Source organism: Opisthocomus hoazin, chromosome 6, assembly GCF_030867145.1.
Source record: "Opisthocomus hoazin isolate bOpiHoa1 chromosome 6, bOpiHoa1.hap1, whole genome shotgun sequence".
NCBI lineage: Eukaryota > Metazoa > Chordata > Aves > Opisthocomiformes > Opisthocomidae > Opisthocomus > Opisthocomus hoazin.
The window spans coordinates 25,154,254-25,179,948 of record NC_134419.1 but is presented as its reverse complement, the minus strand read 5'-3'; positions in this window follow the sequence as shown (position 1 = coordinate 25,179,948).

Genomic DNA, 25,695 nt, shown 5'->3' with positions numbered 1-25,695 from the left:
GGTGCTGTTCAATATATTTATCAATGACATGGACAGCGACATCGAGTGTACCCTCAGCAAGTTTGCAGATGACACCAAGCTGAGTGGTACAGTTGAGACACCAGAAGGACGGGATGCCATCCAGAGGAACCTGGACAACCTGGAGAGGTGGGCCTGTGTGAACCTCGTGAGGTTCAACAAGGCCAAGTGAAAGGTCCTACACCTGAGTCGGGGTAATCCCCGCTATCAATACAGGCTGGGCGATGAAAGGATCGAGAGCAGCCCTGCTGAGAGGGACTTGGGGGTACTGATAGACGAAAGGCTGGACATGAGCCGGCAATGTGCGCTGGCAGCCCAGAGGGCCAACTGTGCGTGTCCTGGGCTGCATCAAGAGAAGCGTGGCCAGCAGGTCGAGAGAGGTGATTCTGCCTCTCTGCTCTGGTGAGACCTCACCTGGAGTACTGCGTTCAGCTCTGGAGCCCTCAGCACAAGAAGGACATGGAACTGTTGGAGCGGGTCCAAAGGAGGGCTACAAAAATGATTCGAGGGCTGGAGCACCTCTCCTATGAGGACAGACTGAGAGAGTTGGGCTTGTTCAGCCTGGAGAAGAGAAGGCTGCGGGGAGACCTGATTGCAGCCTTTCAGTACTTAAAGGGAGCCTATAGGAAAGATGAGGACAATCTTTTTAGTAGAGACAGCAGTGGCAGGACAAGGCGTAATGGTTTTAAACTAAAACAGGGTAGGTTTAGGCTGGATATAAGGAAGAAATTCTTTACAATGAGGGTGGTGAAACACTGGAACGGGTTGCCCAGAGAGGTAGTGGAGGCTCCATCCCTGGAAACATTCAAGACCAGGTTGGACAGGGCTCTGAGCAACCTGATCTAGTTAGCGGTGTCCCTGCTCGCTGCGGGGGGCTTGGACTAGATGACCTCTAGGGGTCCCTTCCAACCCAAAACTCTCTATGATTCTATGATATGAGATGTGTGTTATTCTAAAGAGGTATTACCTTAGTTGGAAAAAGTGCTGCAGTGGAAAACACTGGTATTTTGAAACCTGTTGTCCTGCTGTGTAACAGAAGAAAAATACTTCACCTCATAGTACTTCAGTTTCTCTATTGTAGTAAGAACAAATGTTGCTTTCCTCACAGGCAGCAGGAAAAGAGGACCAGACCTAAGTGCTGTTGAATGATTGATAGGAACTCCTGAACTCCCTCTTGTTTCAGTGAGCACTCTGCAATGGTGAATGCTGGTCAGGGCATTTGAGGGAATGAAGAAAACAGCCATAGGGGAGAGCTGAAAGCCAAGTTTTGTACCCATGCTGCTTGGCGTTGGCAGCTTGTAGAAAAGATAGATGTATCTTATACTATGTAGTAAGATATGGAGAGAAGAATGGAAAGCTAAGAAAGGGAAAAGTATAAGGCATGTCCTCCAACAATTTAATATTCATAAACTCACAGCTCTGGAAACAAATGTGTTGGGGCCAGGCTCTAAATGCTTAGTGTGCTCCTGGGATACTTGCTAAAATAGCTGTACATCAAGCTGATTTGACATGCAAGACTGTGGCTGAGGTTTTGACATGCTGCCAGACAGTAAGGCCCTTTCATTGGCTCAGCTGCATCCTGAAGATGTGATAAAGCTGTAAAGTCAATAAGCATATGTATGTGCACAATCCAAATCTCTTTGAAGTATTGAGGCCTAGGCCTTCCTCATAAACTGGTAAGACTTTCTATCTGGACGAATTTTTGGCTGTCAGATATTATCCATCTCATTTGGGCTATTGTGAGCATCCGCAATGCTGAAAACATCCATGTGCTAACCATACATGACTACGCAGGTAATGCAAAAGGCTTGCACTTCACTGCTGCAGTAATTTTACAGTGCTCAGCATCTATTCGTAACTTGATTCTGAAACAATCCCTTATGCAGAGTAAAAATATTTCGGCTTTTTTGAAGGTATTATGGAAAGTCCTGGAAAACCTTAATGTGTACCTTCAAATATCACTTTGTTCAGCAAGGGGAAAAAAATGGAGAAGCTGAAACAGTTCCCCAAATCTCTCAAGAAGGCTGTGATATACACATTCTAAATAGTTAGACTTTCATGACCCTTGGGGTCTACTAGCAATGTTTTTTGGATACCAGAGTTGGCAAGAGAGTAAAACAGCCTAGCCAGAATGCCGCACTGAGGTAGCTATACTGCTTCTAAGATAATGGACTGTCTTTTCCTGGTCGAATTTACTTTCCTACTTGTGGGAGTATTTCTGTTGTACCAGGCAAGTAATGTCCCGTTTTGTGTGTTGATCATTACATTTCCAGATATCTTTCTCTTTGCAGTTGCAGCATTAATTTGACTTATGTAAATCCATTTAAGCTCAGGGACTGAGCTTGTTACATACCGTGCTCTCTAAACTGGATGTAAACAGACACAATAATAAAAAGCAGCTGTGCAGCTGTCCTTAGATTCCCTAAATGCACAGCTATGTTAAACATAGTGTTAGATTTTGCTGCTTATCTCAGAAAATGGAACTTTTGTTAAATTACATTTTGTTATTTTTTTTTGCGACTCCCTTTAAATTTATGAACACCTGGTCACAACTAAAGTATGGTTAAAATTATCACATTCTGCCTTCTATTACCTTCATCCAGCTTCTGCAGCTAATGATATTCTTGGGGCAAGAGAGGTTAAAGCTTCTATGTAAGAGTGAATGATAAAACGTGCCTGAAAATAGTTCTACCTTTGGAACGCTAGCAAGACACAATGTTGGTGGATCTGCTAAACAGAAGCATGCACAAAACCCCACTGCAATGCCTGCTGTTGTGTTTCCGCTGTGACATTCCCCAGGCTCCAGCAGGGGGCAGTGAGCAACAGCCTGACACTGAGCGCTGCGGGAGAGCAGAGGAGTTCCCATTGCTGGAACTGAAAGGACACTGAATTCAGTTAGCAACTAAACGACACAGATGTGGCAGGCACATGAAGGCATCTGGACAAATGAAACACATTTTTCACAGACTGGTAGCTTCTAAGCCAGCCTTAGAAAGTGACATCTTGATCCCCACATTGCCTCTTTGTACCTTCTCACTGGGCAGGTGCTACAGCTTTATGCTGCGATGCGGTGCTGCGCAGACAAATGTTGTTAGCTTTACAGTGTAGAAAACAATTGACTCTGTTAGATTAATAGAAATGCAGAATGTGTTTTTGAATAGCTCATTTAAATCTAAGTCTTTTTTTCGTGGAAGGTGTAATGAATTGAAGTGGGATAGGCAATTTAATTCATTACAGCTGTCAACCAGTGAGCACTGCTGTGCTTGATTTGTTTTGGTGCCTCTTGCAGGTTGCTGCTGAGCTGCTAGTCATTACACTTCATTTTGTGAACTACTCAGCTGGTGAAAACATAAAGGAAAAGGTTACTGGGCAGAGTGGGAGCAGAGCTTCATTTTTTTTAGATGTGAGGAAAGCACTGGAAGAAAAAGCAAAGTTATACACTGGTCAAGCCCTTGTGCACTGAGGTAAACACTGAGCCTTTAATTACATGACATTCAAGACCTGAATGCATCCTGTTGTCCCCTGGTATAGCTTACCTTGCTCTGAAGGGAGGAAGTAAATATTTTCTGAAATAAGCAAAACGGATCCTGAAAACCCAAGTTTACTAACAGAGTTTGTTATTAATTTACCTACCAGCTCAAATACAAAAATTGAGTTCTTGGGTGCTACTGACGAAAAACCTGCTATCTGTGAGTGTAGAGGATCATTGCTGTTTCCGCCTTTCTCTACCTAGGGCATCTGGTCTTCCATCAAAGTGTAGATGTGGCAATTCAGGACATAGTTTAGCAGGCATGGTGGTGTTAGGTGGATGGTTGGACTTGATGATCTTAGAGGTCTTTTCCAACCGTAATGATTCTGTGATTCTATGAATGTGGCTGTAGTGGGTCAGACCAAGGTTTCCTCCCATCTGTTGGTGTGGCCACACCTGTTACCTAGCAAGGAGCATGAGAACAGGACAGGCACGTATGGTGCTTCCCTAAGCACTCTCCCTATTTTCAAACATTTCTGTGGTTTACATTCCCCTAGGAGGGGAAACCTCATTTATTTCATCCTTTCAGATGTGAGCCTCTCTTCTTCCAGTTGTGCTTGGTATTTATATTTTGCTTGACTCCAGCTGAGGATAATTCCCAGAGATGGCAAATGGAGGACATCAGCTGGATGAGACTCACATGTTATTTCTCTTCTTGAGGTTTCCTGTGGTCTGGCCATTGTTTAGCTAGAAGGCTTAAATTGTATGTGCCTAAGTTCTCAGATGGACATACTGAATTATACGGTTTTGAGGAACATATCATTGCTTTGCAGAATATTCAAAAGCACACAAAATGAGTTTGTTGGCACTGTGAGGTGATGTGATCTGGCTTCATATTATGGGCTGAGAAAATAATGGTTCTTTAGCTCAGTTAACTCCAGATGCTCCTTTTTCTGTTACCAGAGAGGTGGCTGCCTCAGCGACCTCTCCTGCTGTCAGTAATGCATCCCTCCCAAGTGATGGATTGAAAGGTGCACTCTGCATTTTCACCTGTCAAAACAAGCGAATCGGTTTCAATCTGTGAATACAGCAACCAGTTTAAATGTAAAGAGAAAACTGAATTATAAGAGATGATTTATGACACTAAGATCATCATGGTGAAGCGGGACTGAATATTCTCTTCATAAACTGGAATACTATAAAAAGGACAATGAAGTAACCTATTTAGATGGAACCAAGCTCCTCTCCGTTATACCTCTGATTCTGGCAGGGCACTGGTGAAATGAATGCATCACTGCGTGTGCTAATCCAATGCAGAACAGAATTCGGACTGTATCACACAGAGGGAGAGTGATTTCTGTGAACTTCAAACACACCTAGGTAATCTGCAGTTGAAACTTTTTAAGGGATTCAAATCTTTGGTGGATGCTGCTGGGGACATGGCAGGCTTTGTGACCAAGTTGCTACGGATTAAAAACCCTCCCCAAAACACAAACCCAAACACGTTATTGCTAGATATGCTGTTGTCTACAAAAAATATCCGATTTCGTCAGTCATACACAAGAGTTCTTCTCACTGTAGTAAACTGGGATTTTCCCCTGGAATTTACTGGCAGTCCCACACAAATCTTTTGTCTTTTGGGAGCTGGTGAGATTATACAGGTGATATTTGGGGCTTTTGAGAAAGTGGAAAAGTGAATTTTTTTTAACCTAGCTGATCAGTGGGGTGGCATGTGAGGAGACTCACTGCAAGTTGATGAATGCTGTGAGAAGGACTAAATCCAGGGAAAATTGTAGAGCTGATAGATTTTTTTTTTTTGTCATGTTTTACCTTCTAAAAGAAAACAGAATAAACACATTCCAAAAATTTCTGATTAAAAGGATTTAAATATCTTTTAGATGGATCTAAAGCTTGAATTTTCAAAAAAATTCAAGACAATTGTTTTCTTTGTAAACTTAGTGTTTTTATACAGCAGCTATACAGGTAGTTTCTAAATGGGTGCCTAACACTGCTGTAAAGGTCAGTTTTAACTGTCTTCCAAAATGAAATTAATTTTAAAAATTGATTTTTTAAAGATGCTTTGATTTCCAACTAAAATGTCCATTTTCTGTCGCTCTAACTTCAGCTAAATGTTTCTAACCCACAGTAGTCAGTAAGTGGAAACCTGAACGTCGTCTTCCTATAGGGCAGGAGTTCATAGAATTGGGTTTGCTTTATTCAGTCTCTGACTTAGTAGAAACGTAAAGCAGTTGACTGTCTGTTACAGTAAGCCTCTTGCCTTCTGAGTCTTCCTAGAAGTTTTGCACTGAAAAATCCTGGAACCCTCTCTGAGCTAATTCAAACCTCCCATATTTTCCAAGATATTTCACTCTGATTGCAGGGCTTGGTATTAAGAAAAGTACTTCATTTTGGTCTGGATGGAGCCAGTTGCTGTTAGCTTACCTGCTTTGAAGCTGTGAACATGGGATACTTTGTATCATTGCTAATTACTTCTGTTGAGGTCTCTAGTAACCCTTGTTGTGTCTTTCCCTTAGCTCCATACATCCATGTGCTAGCAATAGACGTACTTTTGCACTTTTGGGGCAGGGCTGCGGCAGGCGTCTGGCAGAGACTGATACTCTCTGTGTAAGTTTGAGGTGGCAAGGCAGTAGTGGAGCCCCAGTCTCTGTGGGCCAGTGCAAGAAGTGCCATGAGCAGATGAGGGTGAGCAAGAGCTTTCAAGGCTAGCGCCTTCTGTGGGGGAGCTATCTGGAGATGTTTGCACTTTTGGGGCAGGGCTGTGGCAGGCATCCGGCAGAGACCCAGATGCTAGGTTTGTAGTTTGAATATGAAACTGAGCAGGCAGAATCCTGCACATTATTTAAAAGCTCATCATACAGAGTAAAGGCATTTGAAAAGAAAAAGATGAAGAATTATTACCACTGAATTCCAGCAGTATAGATCAGTCAACTCCAAGACATCAAACCACTGCATTTTCAGTCTGTTACAGTGTGTGTATGAGAACAAGAAATCTTGTTTTAGGAGCTTCATGAATGAATATTTGAAAGACATAGGAGACTTAAATAATATTGCGCAAAATATTTTTTGGCCATGGTAACAGAAACTACATGTTTTGTTGAATTTAATCTTGAGACTATTTGCAAGTGGAGATAAATTACATGAATAATGTTAGGCAAACTGCTCAAGGAGGAAGCCAAAGAGCTGCTGGAGGTGCTGCAGCCTGTCTTACTGTACTCCCATGAGCAGCAGCTGCTGTGTCCAGAGGAGGGAGACGTGGATGCTTTCATTTTTGAAGGGGTTTTAGACTGTTTATCCTAATTATAAGAGCCCTAAGTGCCAGAATGTGTTTGGAGATGCTTCTGCTTTTTCTAGTATTTGAGAAATAGAGTGAGAGGGCAGGAATGACCCTGGGGCCTGTAGAAGTGCTTGGATTCCAGTCCAGTGACAGATTATTTATGCATCAAGCAACGATGTCAAAATTTGAGGGTATGGGCTCCCAGCTCATACCACTGGACATCTTGACTTGTCCCTGAGCAGGTCTATACTTTAGATCCAAACAGACTTAGGTCAATGAAGGGAGAAAACAGAGCTCTGATACCACCATGTGCCATCTCCTCATTTCTCTGAAATGTCTGAAGGAAAGGTTCATGCAGTAATGAATGATATATGACCACGTATTTGTGTGACCAAAATATTTTTTTTTTTAAGTTTAATTGAGAAAACAGAAAAACAACACATTTTATAAAACCCATACTATGTTTTTTCTGAACTGGAACTTGGACTTTTCTTGTTTAATGTTATGAATTCAAGGTAGGATTTTTTAAGCTCGTAAGCAACATCTTTGTACCAATCTCTCTTTATTGCTGTTTCACAACTGTATATATTGTCCTTTGAGTTATTTGTTTGTATATAGACCTTGATTTACAAATTAAGAAGTAAAATACTTGAGGTCATGAATAACACAAATTGCTATTTAGAGAAAGAGTCATGTAGTTTACTTAACTATCTTTAAGAAAACGGGAATCAGTATGTAAGTGTTGGTGTCTTTCTGGAGCTAGCTGCAGTAGCTGGAGTCTCTCTGAGGCACCGCTGAATTAGCTGTTCAGTGCAGACAATTACAAATATTGTAAAATGAACACCTAAGAATTTTGTTAAGCAATCTCATGTTAAATCCTTTTTGAGCGGCCTGATAAGAGGCTGATTGTGCTCAGTTAGGTTGTGTGAAGAAATCTGTAGCACATGGCAAGATCCACTATGGTATCATCTAGTTAGAGAAGTAATTTAGTGGTGGGTGAGGAGATAAAGTAAAGAAGTGTTGAATATCAGAAAAGGAAGATGAGGTGAATCTCATTAGATTTTATTTTCTGTCATTCTCTGTTTTGGCCTATCTGCCTCTTTCTTAGATTAGTTTTGCAGTAAATGCATGTGTTCCTGTAATTAACATTTGCAGTATGATGTGAAGAATTTAGTCAGTGCAGCGGGATGGATGCTAGTCAGGCTTGGCTTTTCTGGCTTGCTGACATTTTATTGTGACACTTTCGTGAGCTCATTTACTGCACCACTTCTATAAGTGTTTGTCGACTAGGAGATTATATCAGGGTATTTCCAACAACAAGGTGAGTCAGGATTTTTCAGCCTACTCCCTTTTTTGAGGAACGGCTGCCAGTCAGTCCTGTCCAGTATCAGACTGATGGCTGCTCTGCACCTGTTTCCTGCCACTCTTGAACTGATGTGGCCCATTGATGGCCAGAGGCTTGAGTGGGCACAGTAACTGGCAGTACTAACTCTCTAGTGGGCTTTGTTTAGGTATTTGCAGATAAACTGTCTGTTGACTGGTTTTAGGAGTAATTTTCTCTCGTGTTTGAATTGCCCATCTGCATTTTGCCAGAAGCTTTTTTCTGTAGTTAATTATAGGATTATAATTGCCAATTAAGTGATAAGCCACAAAAGCGCTTGGATTCCTGAACTACTGCTGCATGCATTCAGTATATTGTGCAGCACAAATAGCATGGGAACTGACATGGGATGCTTATGCCTGTTTTTTTGATGACCTGATTTTTTTCCATTATATATTGTTAATCAAAAAAAGGTACAAGACGTGAAATGGAGGTGGTATTTCTTTGTGGACAGTGCAATTAAAAAAAGATAACAGAAATGGGAGGAGGAAGAGATTTTTTTTTTTCAAAAATTATTCTTTTCCCTGCTGTCTGAGTCTGTCCTTCCTTATGGTTTAGTTTCAGTGTGGGTCAGCTTGGGCTCAATTCTGTTCAAAATATACTTTTAATGTGAAGATGCTGTATCATTCTTAGGTTAGCTTATAGTGGTGGGAAGTGAAGGAAGTAGAGGCATTGTCTTTAAATAATTTTTTGTGTTCTTTGAAGCTCTGTTCCCATAGCTCAGCTGAGGTGGTCCAGAACAAATCAAAAGTGACAATGTTGTCTAGCATCAAAAATAAAATGTAACTTAGCTGAAATGTTAATTTTGTATTTGTTTGTTCTCAGAGGCAGCAGAGCAATTTAATTGGAGTAGTACATTGGAGGAACTTGGCATTTCTTGATTATGTTTGTAGCATGAGGTGCAAAAATAACTTTCCTGTACTTTAAACCTTTTAGACTTGAAAATGCGTGTTAATCTGCATGTTGATCATAGAGATGTTTTATTTTGACAGAAAATGATCAGGGAAAACTTAGTTGTGAGAAGTTCCATACAAATGAGTTGCATTTTATATGTGTGTGTAAAAATGAGGGGTGGGGTGAGGAGAAGCTACTTTGTCATCCAGAAAAGTAGAAATGTTCTTGTCTTCAGGAAAGAAAAACAGGCATGCAAGTTTTGCTGAGGTGAGATGTTTCAGTTTGCACTTCATTAATGAGCAAAATCAATCCTAACAAAGTTAAGTTCTAGTAAGAATGTGACCATGGTAATGTGATAATAAAGTCACATCCTGATTTAACAGTCAACCTTCAAAGGCAGGATACCAGACTACATACCCTCTCCGTTTTGGGCAGAGTGAAGAAATGTACTTGAAGCCAAAAATTTATTGTTAACCTCAGTATGGTGTTAACCATCTAATCAAAGAATTATTATTAGTCCAGTCACAATACTGTTGTCCCAAAAAATCGGGGTTCGTTTACCCGGTGTGCAGTGTGCCAATATACACACAGAGCAGAAGTATTTTATTGCATATTTGCACAAATATGGGTGTCTGTCCCAAGACAGCACACCCCGTTCAGAAATCAACAGTCATTTATACACTTTACGTTGCCATATTCATCTTCCTAATACATACACATTGTTATTCTATTAAAAGATTCATTAAAGTCTCTTCTTCCAGCATGTAAATATCTATGCATGCTCAGTTTCTTCATCTTTTGAGTCTGGGGTATAACTGGGGTAGGTGGTCCAGGAGTCGGTGGTCATGATCTCCCCCTGCTAGAATTACCTTTCCCCTAGTTACCTGTTCCCTTTGGCAATCTCTGCAGCTTTTCATAGCTCGTTAGCTATTCTTACGATTCATCACTCTCTGGTTCTACTTTGGACAGGTACATCCTTCTAATGAAGCAATAACACATTATTCAAAATCCTGTTTCTTAGTTTATATAACTAATTTTAAACTTACAAGATTACAAAACTTTTAACTGTAATAAGGGTAGGGCCTTACAAAAATACCTATAACAGCAATAGTCTGGTTAATTTCAATTATCATTTCACACTTTGAGTCTCCTTTTTATTCCTTGGTATAACACTACTAACACTTAACATTCAAATTGGTTAGTTATTACAGCTCACTTTGATAATATAAATAGATATGTGCAAACTTTGTCATCTCTCCTCAGTTTGGGCATTACCCTTTATTCCCATGCTGCTTTGGCTCCTGAGTTTCATGAGCTAATTTTCCTTGAAAGGTAGAGGAGATTGTCTCACAATGCGTCATCAGCATCCTGAGCCCTTGGAGGGAAATGTGATGATGGTTTCTTCTTCCGCAGTGTTGCATCTTTTTTCACCTCATTTTTGTAAGATTGCTAACACAGTCTGCTTACTTGCTTTTCCTCCATTGATTCATACTGTAACATTATATCCAAGATCTGCTATTTATGCTATGTTTTACATATGCTGGATATTTGTTCTTTGTTACTCCTAAAACAGGTTTTACCCAGCTCCCTAACTGGCATGCATATAGTGACTGTAAATCAATCTTTTGTGATTTGTTTTGGTAGTTCTGTGGTCCCTGTTATCATACTGTGCTTGCTATTTCCAGGCCTCTGCTGTAATTTTCAGCCTCTATTTTTTGGGGCCACTGTTACAACATCTGCTTCTCTTAGATGTCTCTCAGGCTGTGGTTAACTGATGTTTTGTGAGCACAAGCTAGTCCTGCATTTCAGTTCTCAGGTCACGAAGAGTCCACTCTGAAAAGCAGTGAGCCACTAGAAGACATGTGGATACAGACACAGAGGCACAATGCTATGGTAACTCCTTGCTACCAATATCTTCCAGTCATGGCAATATCACTGGTATGTTATGGAAACTGCAACAGTAAGTGATTATATAAATTTAACGATAGGGGCTAGATACTATTTTAATATATTGGTATGATTACATGCTTAGAAAGTAAGATATAAAAGAAGAAAAATAATATCTGAGGATGTGGACCTGTGGAGTATTATTGAAAATGATGTGGATGATTTTGCCATACCAACTTTCTTTATGCCACCTTAAGAAAAGTAAGATTAAAATAACCTATTTGATTTTAGCTATAAATTTTAACTCCGCCTCTTGACTTTACTTCCAGTAAGCCTGTGATTCTGTAATATTTTTATGGTGACTCATCAGAAACAAGACTTGGAGAAGTAACTCTAATGTCGACATGTTACCACTGTGCTTCTGCATGAACCGTCGATTTAAGACTTCCACAGGACAAGTGTCCGACAATAATGACAGTTTATTGAAAAGAACATTCATGTGGTATTTGGGGGGAATGCAGGGTAAAATCCAGTTTGACTCAGGCTGATCACGGACTTTATCTCCTGCAACTGGTTGCAATGACAGAATGCATTTCTCTGGCCAGAGAGAATACTTTTCCTTGGAATTTTCACCAAAATGAATATAATTACAAAAAAAATCCTTCACTTTCCATTAAAGGATATTTGCTAGACAGATGTTTTACCATGAGATTCCTAGTCTTGTCTAGCTTTTTTGCACCTGGATTCAGTTGCATTCCTGTTGAAGGTGGTGCAAGACATCCACAAACTTCAGAGAATGATTAAGTGAGCATTTGAATAAATTGGGAAGATGGATTTCAAAGGTCATAAACATGTACCTTTTGTTAACTGAGCCACAAAGCTTTATATAGGCTCCTGGGTCTCTGCTAAACAATACTGTTTCACAGACAGGTAGATAAATGCTTTCTGCATTAGAACAGTTAAATCTGTGTGTGGAAAGTTCAGCACAATTTTTGTGCTGTGGAACAATGAAGTGGTATAATTCCTATTAGAATAAGAATTTCTTATCACCAGGCTCTGAGACCTGGATTTTAAATCAATATACTGCTGGAACTGAGAAAGCAAGGTAGGCTTATGCATTTTAAATGTCTGGAAGAACCAAGTTTGGAAGACAATATTGATGCAACTTACAAAAAAAAAGATTCGCATAAATACAATTCTATAATGAGAATGAAAGATAAATCACAAGTTCTATGACATCTTAAAAAAAATAATCTGTTTTTCTATTCTGCCTTCGTTCCTCTTGTCTCACAGTTTTGGTGTGTTGTTTTGTGGTTTGTTTTTTTGTCTGATCAATCATATATTCACAATTCATAAAAACCACATGCTTCCTGAACAGGTGTTGTGCAGTTTGGCCCTTAGATTGTAAGGACTTCTCTTCAGGACAAGAAATTTAGGACTGGGGTTTTCTCCCATGACTTTGTATATTTATGTGAATTCCAAGTGTATTTGAAAGAAGTAAGATGTAGTCAGTCAGAGAAAGAAAACCAAGGGCTGCCAGTCCTGGTGCTGGTGTTGCTCAGTTGATGCACTAGGTCATTTACAGTCAGTTAATGTCCCTTACTAAATTCCTTGTGCTTTGTTTCTGATGCTGTATTGCTGCTTTCTTGAGCCAAAGGCTCTGTGCTGTCTTCAGGCATGTGAAGGCTAATATTGTTTTATACTCTCAGTATCTGAAGGGTTGAAATAAGTAGATGCTTGTTTGGTTTGTCATTTTCAGCTTTCCTGTTTCAAGTCTCATTTTGCCTCTAATTTGACTCTGGACTCTTTTACTGTAGCAGTAAACTAATGGCATAAAAGAGCAGTGAGTTGGCTTCTGTTGTTGGATGTCACACAAATTGCCTTGAGAAAGGAAAAGTTTGGCAAACTTCTTACAATAATTTGTTAAAATACTCAAATTTTTGGTAACTAGTGCTAGTAAGAAATACTTTCTTGAGGATGTTATAGAAAAAATACTTTTTTTAAGGCTGTACCTCCCTCCAAAAAAACCCCCAAACAATCAACAGCAACTCCCCCAAAACCAGAAAAAAAAAATCCCCCAAAAAGTCATAGAATCACAGAATGGTTTGGGTTGCAAGGGACCTTAAAGATCATCTAGTTCCAACCCCCCTGCCATGAGCAGGGACATCTTCCACTAGACCAGGTTGCTCAGAGCTCCATCCAGTCTGGCCTTGAAAACTTCCAGGGGAGGGGACAGCCACAGCTTCTCTGGGCATCCTGTTCCAGTGTTTCACCACCCTCATGGTGAAGAATTTCTTCCTAATATCTAATCTAAATCTGCTCTCTCTTAGTTTACAGCCATTCCCCCTTGTCCTATCACTACACACCCTTGTGAGAAGTCCCTCTCCATCCTTCCTGTAGGCCCTCTTCAGGTACTGGAAGGCTGCTAGAAGGTCACCCCGGAGCCTTCTCTGCTCCAGGCTGAACAGCCCCAACTCTCTTAGGCTGTCCTCACAGGAGAGGTACTCCAGCCCTCTGATCATCTTCGTGGCCCTCCTCTGGACCCGCTCCAACACATCCATGTCCTTCTTAATGTTGGGGGCTCCAGAGCTAGATGCAGTACTCCGGGTGTTTTCTCACGAGAGTGCAGTAAAGGGGCAGAATCACCTCACTAGACCTGCTGGCCACGCCTCTCTTGATGCAGGCCAGGATACGGTTGGCCTTCTGGGCTGCAAGCGCACATTGCTGGCTCATGTTGAGCTTCTCATCCACCAGTACCCCCAAGTCCTTCTCCTCAGGGCTGCTCTTGACCCACTCTCTGCCCAGCGTGTACTTGTCTTTGGGACTGCCCCGACCCATGTGCAGGACCTTGCACTTGGCCTTGTTGAACTTCCTATGGTTCACACAGGCCCACCTCTCCAGCCTGTCAAGGTCCCTCTGAATGGCATCCCTTCCCTCCAGCGTCAACCACACCACACAGCTTGGTGTCGTTGGCAAACTTGCTGAGGGTTCACTCAGTCCCACTGTCCGTTTGTCCGCCGACAAAGATATTAAACAGCACCAGCCCCAGTACCAACCCCTGAGGCACACCACTCGTCACTGGTCTCCACCTGGACATCAAGCCATTGACTGCAACTCTTTGAGTTCTTTATCCAACGAGTGTTCCATCTGTCAAATCCATGTCTTTCCAATTTAGGGACAAGGACATCATGCGGGATAGTGTCCAATGCCTTGCACAAGTCCAGGTAGACAATGGCAGTTGCCCGTCCTTTGTCCACCAACGTTGTAACCCCATTATAGAAGGATATCAAGTTGGTCAGGCAAGATTTGCCCTTCTTTTAATATTTTCTATCATCAGATCGAGTGCCTTATCAGATTTCACAGAGGACCTACACAGCTAAGAAGTCAGATGCTTAATGCAAATCAGCATAGCACCACTGACATCAAAAGAGAGTGTTTGCTTTACTCCCTCTTCATAATGATATGCTAGGTGTATGCCTTGGTGCAAGATGCATATGTGTGGGATTCGGCTTAGGTATTGATACCAAGAAATTACTTGCTGATGTACTTTTTTGGAATGAGCATTGTACCAGTTACTCCAAAAACTTGCAAAAAGCTGTCTTGATTGTACTGGGGATTTGGCATGGGCAGAGGACCACACCTGAGTGGAGCTTGCTCTAGGAGTGGAGCCTACATTTACACTTAGTGCAATCTATCTCAACAAGAATTTTATTGCAGCCTAGAAATGAATCACGATCATGTCTTGGAATCAGGGACAAGTGTGTTGATTAAAGGTACTTGCAGTTTGTAAACAGTGTTCAGTATTGTCAAGCAGGCAGCATTTATCAGGCAGACATTTTGTTTTCTGAGCAAACTGGAAATGAAGTCTCATGTGCTGTATAACACCTCTAAAAGGGATTCACTACAGCAGGGGAACAGATGGCCAGAACCTAGTAGGCTGTAATACTGTGAAATGAGTGGTGTGTGCCGATGGAGCAGACAATGGGAGAGAGAAGCAGTAAACGGCATAGTAAGCATTTGATTGTATTTGAATGACAAGAAATTGGTTCCGGATCACGTTTATCTCCTAAATAATGTTGATATTTCATGAACATGAATGTCTTTGGTGAGAAGTTTTTCTTCTAAAACATAGGAATGTAAACGAATTGAGGCTTCTATAGGTGGTGCAAAAGGGTAAAAAGGCATTATGTCATTGGCATGAATTGTAAGTAAATTTATTGTACATTTTTAGAATAGTGAGATTTTTTTGGCTGAAAAAATCTCAGTACCCAAAAACTGCACAAAAAGGTGCTATACTTGTGAGAATTACTTTTTTCAGTGATTTATTTTTTTAATTTAGTTCAGTTCTCAAATAAAACTTTATTCTTTAATGTAATTTAATTTGATATCCCCCTTTCATTAACAAGATTTCCAAGTTTTTGAAATGACTAAATTAAATATTTCAATTGATCCTTAAACATATTCTTTGCTTTGTTAGTAACATACAAAAAATATTTTCATCTTTGAATGAGAAGTATTTTACATATCAAATTCTTAGAAGATTGGTGAAAGTTTCCTGCTTGTTCCTGTTGGTTGAGTAAAGTCTAAAAAGCAGAATAATGAAATTATTTTGTACATGTATTAATTTAGCAATAAATATAGTTATACAAACAATTGTGATCTACCCTGCTTAAAAAAAAAAATAACCTTGTGGCTGAATTACTCTAAAAGTGTCTAAAATCTAATTTGGACATCAGTAACACTGAATACTAAGTAGAGTGGCTTCAACACGGCAGTTGCTGGTGGTTAAATATTGTAGATGGCTGAAAAATTCTCTGTAGAGTCTGGGAACAGATTTCTTTTGTCTGTTTGAAAAAGGAAAAGTGCTGTATTATAGATCAGAGTTAAACTGACAGCTAAATTAGTGAACTGCGAAACTGGCATCCTACATTCAGTTATAACAGCAAATAGTAGCTTGTCAGTCTGACCAAAGTTAAATATCTTTTCATGGCTATTGCCATCAATTTCAATGCGAAGAATGGCAATATTTTATTTTTATGGCTTTGAGGCTCAAGATAAACAGAAAAATGAGATACTGTATGTTATAGATGAGGCTTAGATTAGCTTCCTGATAAATTTGTTTTATTCAAGTTTTTTTCTTGTTGTTATTAGTCCCTCTAAGCTTTTGGAGTCACTTATTCCGAGTCACAGAATATTGTAATTTATTTCCATTAATCAATGTTACACCTATATATGTGGGGTTTGTACAATATAATGGGGTAATGAGGCATGATGTTTACTTTGATGCATTTTGTAGGAATACTCATCTCTGGAAGAAATGAACTAAAACTTCTCTTGGGGAGTACTTATTAATGCATTTCACTGAATATGCTTTTGTATTTTTACCTCCCTTTAGGAGAAACCTTTTTTTCCTTTGGTCAATTGAGTATGGCACAAGGGTAATAACAAGTCTAATGGATGCTGTAAACCACCACTTTTTAATGCATAACGTAATTGAATCGGAATATAGTGTCTATATTGATGGAGTCCCTGGTGCTTTAACAACTGAAATTATGATTAGAAAGATCCAGATAATGTTGAGTTCTCATACATTAAGCCCCTATTATACAATTTCCTTTCTACAGCACATTCACTTTTACTTTTGAATTATGCAATGCCATCTTGAGCAGTTTAATATTACACTGGAATCAAATTCAAAGCTTCAGGAGGGCTTTATCTTTTTTGTTGAAATACATACAGAATAAATTTGTAGTGGTGCTGTATGAGTAATGTTTCTCCAAACAGCTCTCATATCAAATTCCCCATTTAAGATTACATTCTTTGGCAGAAAGTTTATTGGAAAGGAGATGCTCATCTGTTAGCCAGCTGTTACTGAACGAAATGTTGAACAGAAACTGGCTTGGAGTTGTGTGCCGAGTGTGAGCAAGAGGGGCTTCTGCAGACTCAGATAGGTGGGCTATGTTCCTTTCATCTAAAATAGAAAATCTGCAGACTCGAAACAGAAGTGGGTTAGAGAAGGTGCTCTTAAGGGCTCCATAGCTCATCTGACCAGTGAACTGCACGTGAAATATGCTGTGCTTTCACACTTAGAGAAAACTCCTAAATTACCATAAGCTGACAAGATACTTCATATAAATTCCACAAATAGAAATTTCTAAGTTATGTTAGTCTTGCCCAGGTTGGTTGAAGTATTAATTTTCAAAATGGCTGAAAAGAAAATAATTCTATTCATTATTTCTACTGTCAAACAAAAATGCTGTTAGGTGACCTAGTTACTACAGTTTTGGATAAATGCAAGGCCACATGAGTGGTGTAGTCCCTAGTACTGAGTTGGGGCTGCCTCCAGGCTCCTCTGCTGTGATCTGCTGCTGGGCTTGTCCTGCAGCCAAGGGACCTGCACAGCACAGGCGTGGTGGCCAAGCTGCACATGCGGAGTGACACAGCACAAGCTTGTACCCACCCAGGGTAACTGCGAGGTGAATATCTAACTCCTTGATGTACAATGATGAACAAGTGGTTAGGGTTACTACAGGAGGTCACACCTCAAAAGACAGTAGCCAGAACAGTACAAACTGTGTGGATAAACTTGTCTCTGACTTGCATATAGTTGAGACAAATGCATGCCAAAGGACAGAATATAGTATCTGGGAAGAGCCTAGTGAAAACAGGCTAACCATCTCTCTTAGTTCAAAGCCTTCAAACAACAGTTAGGTAATGAAAACTTTTCTATTTTCCTAGAATAGCAGATATACCTCTTGATTCTTAATGTATCAGTGAAGCTGTAATGTGATGAAAATGAAGTATGGGCCCACACTGACTGCCTTTCAAATCGGCAAACTGGCATTTTGCTGGTGCTGTAGCTTGAGAGAAGTTGAAGAATTTGGATTTACATGTAATAAGAAGTGCTGTACTTTGAAGGGATCAGATTACAGAGGCAGCATATGTGTATTTAACCCTTGAGAGATGGAGCAAAACTGTGTAAGTCTTCATGTGCTAAAGCACATAAATTTATAATGAATTCTAATATGAAAAATCTATTGCCCCTGAGAAGGTGGACTTAAACTAGTAACTCTTGGTGTAACATATTCTTTGATTATTGGGCATAATGGGGAGACGATGAAACTTTGCTTTTTTAATCTTGAACCTTTGGGGTTTTGATCTAACATTTATTCAAGAAATTACTGTCATCATCTCAGTGGATAGAACCAAGCTTCAACGACCCAAGCACTGATGTTCAAGTGAAAGCCACCAGAAACTGCATGAACGTTTGAGATGGCTGAGAATATAAAAGAAATTGGTAACAAAATGTTACAAAGTATAGCTGATGGTTTAATAGATCTTCATGTCTTAGCATTATCACTTTCCTTCATATCTGATAGGCATGTCCTGTTAATGAAATCTGCCTGTTTGTACACTAAGAATGTTTTAATCAGAACTGTGGACAAAGTACGATTTTTCTGAAGGTCTTGGAAAGTCCTAAGCATCTCTGTATTGATAACAAAAGCACAAAGTTTGGCTGAGACAGGATTTGACACAAATTGGGGCTGACAGAAACTGTCCTTTATCTGACTAAACTGTCTTGAGAACGTGGAGGTCATACTTAATTTTCGGAGGCTGAGATACAGAGTTTCTTCTTTTCTGAAGGAATGATGCAAAGACAAATTATCAATCATTAGTTTAGTTGAGATTAGCAGGCAGCCCACAATTTTCAGAGGTGAAAAGGTATGTATTAGGTATGCTCTGGAAATCTTTGTGCTGCTCCACTATATTCATAGAGATCCAGAAGTTTGTGATCTAACCATATTATTTTAATTGTGCTAGATGTCACAGAAATAACCCAGAAATACTGCATGAAAAATAAAATAAAATACTCCTTTGCTTCAATAAAGCAATGTTTTGTGAATGAGAGTCTCTTCATTTTAACTGATCTGAATTATGCACGGTGCAGAAGACCCATGCCAAAAACCACCAGCCAAATAGCCTGGCAAATGTTCTGACAAATTGCTCTTGCCAGGAAGAGTTTTGTAACTTTAGATGAGTATTAACTGAATGACAGTCTTAATTCTTCAAGTACTAGCTGGAAATAAAGGGGTTTAACTACATTGCATATTCAGTACACAAAAACCTAGAACTTCAGTAATGATGTGTGTGTACAAATAGATTAAAATCACTGCTTAGTACATTTGGGACTGTAAATCCCTCTCCATGGACTCCAACACCAGCATCACATAGCACAGATGTTGTTGTCTCTGTTTTGATTTCTACGAGATTGTTATACATTCTGCAATATCTTGGGAGCTTTTTACAATTCACAGTGTTTATCCCAAATGATTCCTGTTGTAAATTCTTGTTCGTTCTTGTTCCTCAGCAGCTTTTCTCTTGTAGTAACAAATTTCCTTGAAGTTAGCTGTCACAAGTGTAAGTTTTATCTACAAGTGCCCTTGGTGAAATTCTGTGGCTTCCCAGGCCTCTCACAAGTCTTAAATTGTTAATTAAACACAGGTGGAAAAGATGAGACATATTACTTCACATTCATGAAAGACAAGCAACCTCATGCGCTTGTGTTGCAACTCAGGTGTAATCCTTATTAACCCAATTAGCACCCAACAGGCAGCATGCTGTTTACAATACTGATCTATTGGAAGCTGCTTTGTTTTTTTTCCAATGGCTCTTACCTGATGTGGTGATTGGCCTGTGGTATCTTGTGCTACCACAAAGTTAAATTCAAGGCCTAATCCAGTTTCTACTAAAGCCCAAAAAAAGCTGCTGGCTGACATCAGGATAAGGCTAGTGGTAAGGGTTTTAAAAAAACCAAGCCATACATGCGAAATTAAGGAGGTGGAGATAAAAGTGAAGAGTGGACAAAACTGTACTGAAGACTGGTCTCTGTGGGCTATGGAGTAGATCCTACCCCAGCTTGCAATGCTGTGAAGATTTGCTTTGGCAGTGGAACACGTTAGGTTTTCCTACTTGAGAGATTGAATATCAAACCTGATAGTCTGGCAAGTTTGCATCCTGGGTGCTGGGTGGGAGATGTGAAGCATCTGTTAAGCTTCCTTCCTCTTCTCCTAAAAGATAAACAGGATACTGGTTTGTAGAGAGCTAACTTGTAACCTCTTTTCTGGTTGGATGGGACTATTTTTTTTTTTTCTCCAGCTTCTAGTAGAGAGCCCTGAGTGTAACTTTCTTTTCAGATGTTACTCCATAGAATGGGTTATCTGTATCTCTTCCTGTGGCATGAGTTGAATGAGTTAGAATAGTGGAAGGAACAAAAATTGTAGTTAAGAGTGCATATGCTACACTGTATTGCATCATAATTGCTCACAATTGTGTCTGCACACATGAAGTTGCACATGCCTGTACTGCTTGTTTTTTTGAAATGTTTTCAGTAACGTTTAACCAACAAGAAATGGTTGAGGTGAGCACAGCCAGGGTATTTTATTACATTCTGCAGTGTTCCTGCTGTGTTGATTTTTCTGGTCCCCAGGGACTGCACAACTGTCTCTGACCCCTCTCACCAGAGAGGGATGCATTTTTGTGTGTTCTTTCCTGACTGCAGTAATCCCTGTGAAGTTTGTATATACTCTCAATCATGAGTGGAAAGACAGGAAGAAGAGAGTGAAGAAAAAACAGGATGTCAGTATGCATGATGCACTTTCTGTTTGTCTCAAGTTCTTCAGGGCACTTGTATGACCAGAGTTTACTTCGCTGTAAGACTCAGTGCAAAGTTACACTCTGTAGCAAGCTGAGAAGCAGAAGTTCCCAAAAAGTTCTGTTCAGCAACACTGGGGCTTCTTAACGTCCACAGCACTGGTCAGGCAGCAAACTGACATTTATAAGTTAACAAAAAGTGATGAAAAAGTTTGTCTTTTTTGATTCTAGTCTTTAGAAGCTTAATACTATGTATTTTTAGCATATTTACTTTGAATATTAATGTAGGTCTGAAATAGCCCTATTAACAGTGCTGAGTTTTTTGACTCATTAGTGATGAGGTGGCGCATGATAGCATTGCTTAGATGATACAGTAAAAATAATAAAGGAGAAAATCCGCACAGAGAAATTGAAAAAAACATCTCTGTCAATCACTTCAAATCCCAAGTTATCTCAGGAGATGGTAAGTAAGTAGAGTGGGTTATAAATGTTCTGTGTGATTAAATTGATTATGTGATCTTAAATAGTTGACCTATATTATTCTCATAATCTCTTAATTATAGTAATAAGTAGAGAAAAACCTAAAATGGTAGAAGACTATATCCTTCAAGACCTGCTTTGTATTAAGCCTATGAATAACACCTATGAAGCTGATAGTTACTCACATGCATAGTATTAAGCAACTGCTTAAATACTTGTGGACTGTAGCTACAGATTTTAAAGTCAAGCTCCAGAAGTGATTATTCTGTATGCAAAAATACTATATGGCAGATGTGGTTGGTTACATGAGTCTCTACTCTCTTTTATTTGAATAATGAAGTTTCTTATTCATGACTCTTCCAGTAAACTTTGCAACAGCTGATGTTCCTAGGGATGACTAATGATAAATTCTTAGTATTTTGGAGTCTTTCCAAATACAAAACTTTTTGTGCATGTATGCAAGTATATGTACACATTAATGTGTGTATATTTTTCAACTGTGAAGAGTTAAGATCTCTATGCATATGTAGAAGTTGGGTTCATAGCAGTGAGCAGATATTTCCAGTTGTGCAGAGCTGTAAATCCTTACACCTACAGTTACAGTTTCAGACTCTTGAATGATGTTAATTACATGATAGCATGGTGGTTAGTGATAATTCAAACATGATAATGGTCAATATAAGCCAGTAATCCAGATTAATAAATTTAGCTTCCAAGTTAGTCATCTCTCTCTGAAAATCTTGGATTAAGGTTTTCAACTGTACTGGCCAACTGCCAGATTGACACCGATTCATCTTATCCTCAGAGCTTGTCTCGATTCTACCTGAGCTGCAGCCAAATTCATTTTTCACAAGGATACCTCTCTTGATTTGCCATTTATTTCCTCTGTGTCTGGGGCCCACATACTTTTTAGTGTGATCTTTGGTTGTGAAATTCAATCCCTATTTGTATGAAAACTGTAGAGCTGCGTATTTCTAACTAAAAGACAGTTATTTGTTTGGCTTGACTTATTAATATTCAATTGCATTTACTTTTAAAGTGAATTTGTTCGGTGCCCTAGAATGTTGCACAAAGGCTGCTTTTATAATGTAAATTTGATTTGATTGAAAATTCTGTAGAAGCCAGATGTATTTGGCAGTGATCTCGAAGTCACGCATTCTGAAGTTAAACCACAGATGACATAAATGAAAAAAGGCTACGCTTGTCTGTGTAGATTGTTTGGAAAAATCTTCTGTGGGTATGAAAACTAGATGTATTCTAATTCTCTACTGTATTCATTTGCACTGTATTAAGAGGGACATGACATCCTTTCTTCAACATTTTAATTAAGAAAGACTATGATGCTATTTACAAGTTCTATATTGTCTGTCTTCAGCAACCATTTTTCTTCACATAAAGCTATGCCAATGTCAAGTAGAAGTGACTGCAGATAGGAGAGGATTTAACGTGACACTTTTCCCTTTTTCTCTTCTGTGTTACCTTTTCTGAGTAATCTACGTCTCTGAAAGTGTACTGTCTACCACAGAAGCTGATTAAAAGATTTAAAAAATTAGAAGACATTGAATGATAAGAAACAGTAAAGGAAATAAATAGCTGATTTAATTATCGAGCTCTGTAGTGTCCTCAGCCTGAGCTAGAGCAGTCTTAGTGATGCTTATGCTTAGCATGGCACATAACGTATCACCAAGTAACTTCATGAGGCGAATGGTGTACCAGAAAGAAATTAGTATCCTGCCTGAAAAATAATGTTTGCAGTAGTAGTGGTACTATTAGAAAACTGTTAGGTATAAAAATGTAAAGCGTACCTTTGTTCAAACACTGTGGTGGTCTGGGAAACGTGAAGGAATAAGGTATTTCACTATATGATGCAGGCCATGATCTGCTGGGGAAAACAAAATCTTCTTTGGGTGATTCTGCTACAGTTCTGCTGTATGCTGTTAGGGCAGGCAAATGCTGGGAAGGGGCAATATCACTGTATGTGGCAAGTTGCTTGAACACTACCAAACTATTAACTTCCTCTGACATTCCTCTGAATGATGGTTTTTCCTTCCGTTGCCAATAAAAAGTTTGTGAAGGAAAATGTTATCATTATGTTCTACAGAAAATTGAGACTAAGGCATAGAAATTAGAAACTTTTAGTGCAATACTTAACTTTTCCAGAGCTTCAGGGTACTGGAGTCCCAAGGGAGTTTTTATGAACCATTATATATTGGACAACACATAGCAGCAGCATGCAACATCAGTCTCCACTTCTTTTTACTTCAAATACGTCATCTAATCCCTTTACCAACTAAGAAAACAGATTTTTAAAAATCTTTCTCTTGAGAAGTAAGGCCTAAAGCAAGAAATTAATAAGTAATAATGTATTGACTGCATTATTTGGTCTCTAGAGGAATAATTGTCAAAAATAAATTACATTTAAGAATGCTTAGAAGTCTGAAAAGAAACCAGAATTAAAGTGTAAGAAACATTTTCTTTGGAAAAGAAAAAGGCAGGAGAGACAAGCATGGAGAGAGGCTGAGGTGAAAAGCAAAATATTAGAAATAGAAAAAAGGGAGGTCACCAGGTGTGAATGCTTATCCTCAAGAAGAGGCAAGATAATAGATTTTATAGTCAAAGCATGGAGCTTCCAGAGTCATTTGCAGATCAGCTGATCAGTTCCTGCAGTGTATGACTTCTCAGTTTTTCTCTTGTAATTTAGTGTGGGTCGTTGTTGATTCTTGCTCCCTGCCCCCTTGCTTCTATTGGCATTCCCTTCTCAGCAAGGGAGTTTTTAATTTTTTTTCCAGAACCTAATTTTTTCCCAAGCATAGCTCTTTTTATTACTTCTGCTTTGTAACAATGTCCAGGTAAAGTTCCTGAGCATCGTAATATTTGTTTTTTAGGAACAGTGAATTGTGTGGGGTTTTTTTGTGCTTTTACTGCGGAAGCTACCTGCAAATACAGTGGAAGAAAATGAGGTGTCAGGTTTTGTGTAAGACTATTTGTCAGATGGAAGATTCCCTTCTCGGAAAGGTGGATAGTGGAATACAATTTTTCAAATAAAACTGAATTCTCTGGGGACAGTACATGCTGTTTGTGGCACTCAGAAGAAGGAACTTGGGAATAAAGTTTCTTGAAGGCCTGTGCTCATATTTTAGCTTCTACTGAAAACTATGTGTGCTTGTGACATCTGTAAAAATACATTTTTATGGAACTGCTCCAGTGTGAGCGGCTTTAAAAAAGAAAATTGGGCAGCAAAGAATATCTGGTTTTGAGTTGTGCAATATGAACACATTGTGGTGTTGGATCATGTGATGGGCATGCTCCCTCTGCTTGGGTTATCTCCGTTGGGATGGAGCAGAGTCAAACTGAGGTCCTCTTCCCTTTTATATGGGAATGGACAAATTATTAAAGATAGTGGCTTGGAAGAGATGAGAAAGAAACCCCATGTTCAAGAAGAAAGGCAAGTGGAAGTGGCTTCTCAAGTGTCTTAAAAAGCCCAACCAGCCAACCAGACCCACACCTCTCTCCCACAACCCCAAAACAAAAACCAGAGCAAAATAACCTTCCCAACTACTTTATTTAGGATGTTGCAATGACTGTGTAATTGAGTGCCATATCCAGCGGATGCTTAACCTTCATCCAGTCCTACGTTGTCCTACTCAGCTGCCTGTGTAATGCTGTTGCAGTTTGTTCACCTATGATAGCAGAAAATACAGGCTGGCTGGAGTTTGCTTCTTTTGTTTGATTTTGAAGTGCATTGCACTGTATGTGCGGTTTATGGATGTTGGTGTAAAGCGCATAAATTATTTATTGCACCTAAAGACAAAGATTCTGAAACAGATACATGAGGAAAAGATGACACTTTAAAGCAGTAATGAGAAACGTTATCTTACAGTAGAATAGATGACATCAAAGGATGCAGTGCATTTTTTACACTAGAACCAAACTGAGTGTAAATTGGTCTTATTGGTTTCATTATCTTTTACTGCACTGATAAAAAAGCTAAGAAGGTCTTTCCTAGTGACAAAATAGTTGGGCACAGTCAGGAATAACTGTTCCTTTAGCAAACCAGGCAATTACTTGTACTGAGGTTCCTGAAAGTAGAAGAGTCAAAAAAAAAAAAAAGACACTACTATTTTGTGGCTTTGTGTAGGAGAGAAAAAAGTTTAAGCAGTGAGTCCACACAGTACAGTGAAAGGAACAATCATTCTGGGTTCTTGAAATGCAATGCCTTCATTTGTGTGGCGCGCCCTTTTTTATTCTTGAACATTTATATTTCAAGAACAAGTACAAGTCTAAAGCTGTACACTACCTTGTTTGTAACGCAGTTAACCCTGTGTCAAAAAGCTGTTGGCTATCCATGGAAAAATAGTTAGAGGCATTGGTAGATAACAAGCCATAACTACTCTTCTTTTTTTGACATTTCCAAGCAAATCTGTGCCAAAAATTCTTCATGGACAAATGGCAGAATTGTGTTACGTGGCCATGGCTCTGAAGACTATAGTAATGTACCAGATATGTGGTGCACCTGGGCTGTATTTACAAAACTTTCCTGTTTAAGATTTTACGATTGTAGATTGTGAACTACATACATAGTTTCTAAAATAAATATTGAATATATTGATTTCTAAAGAT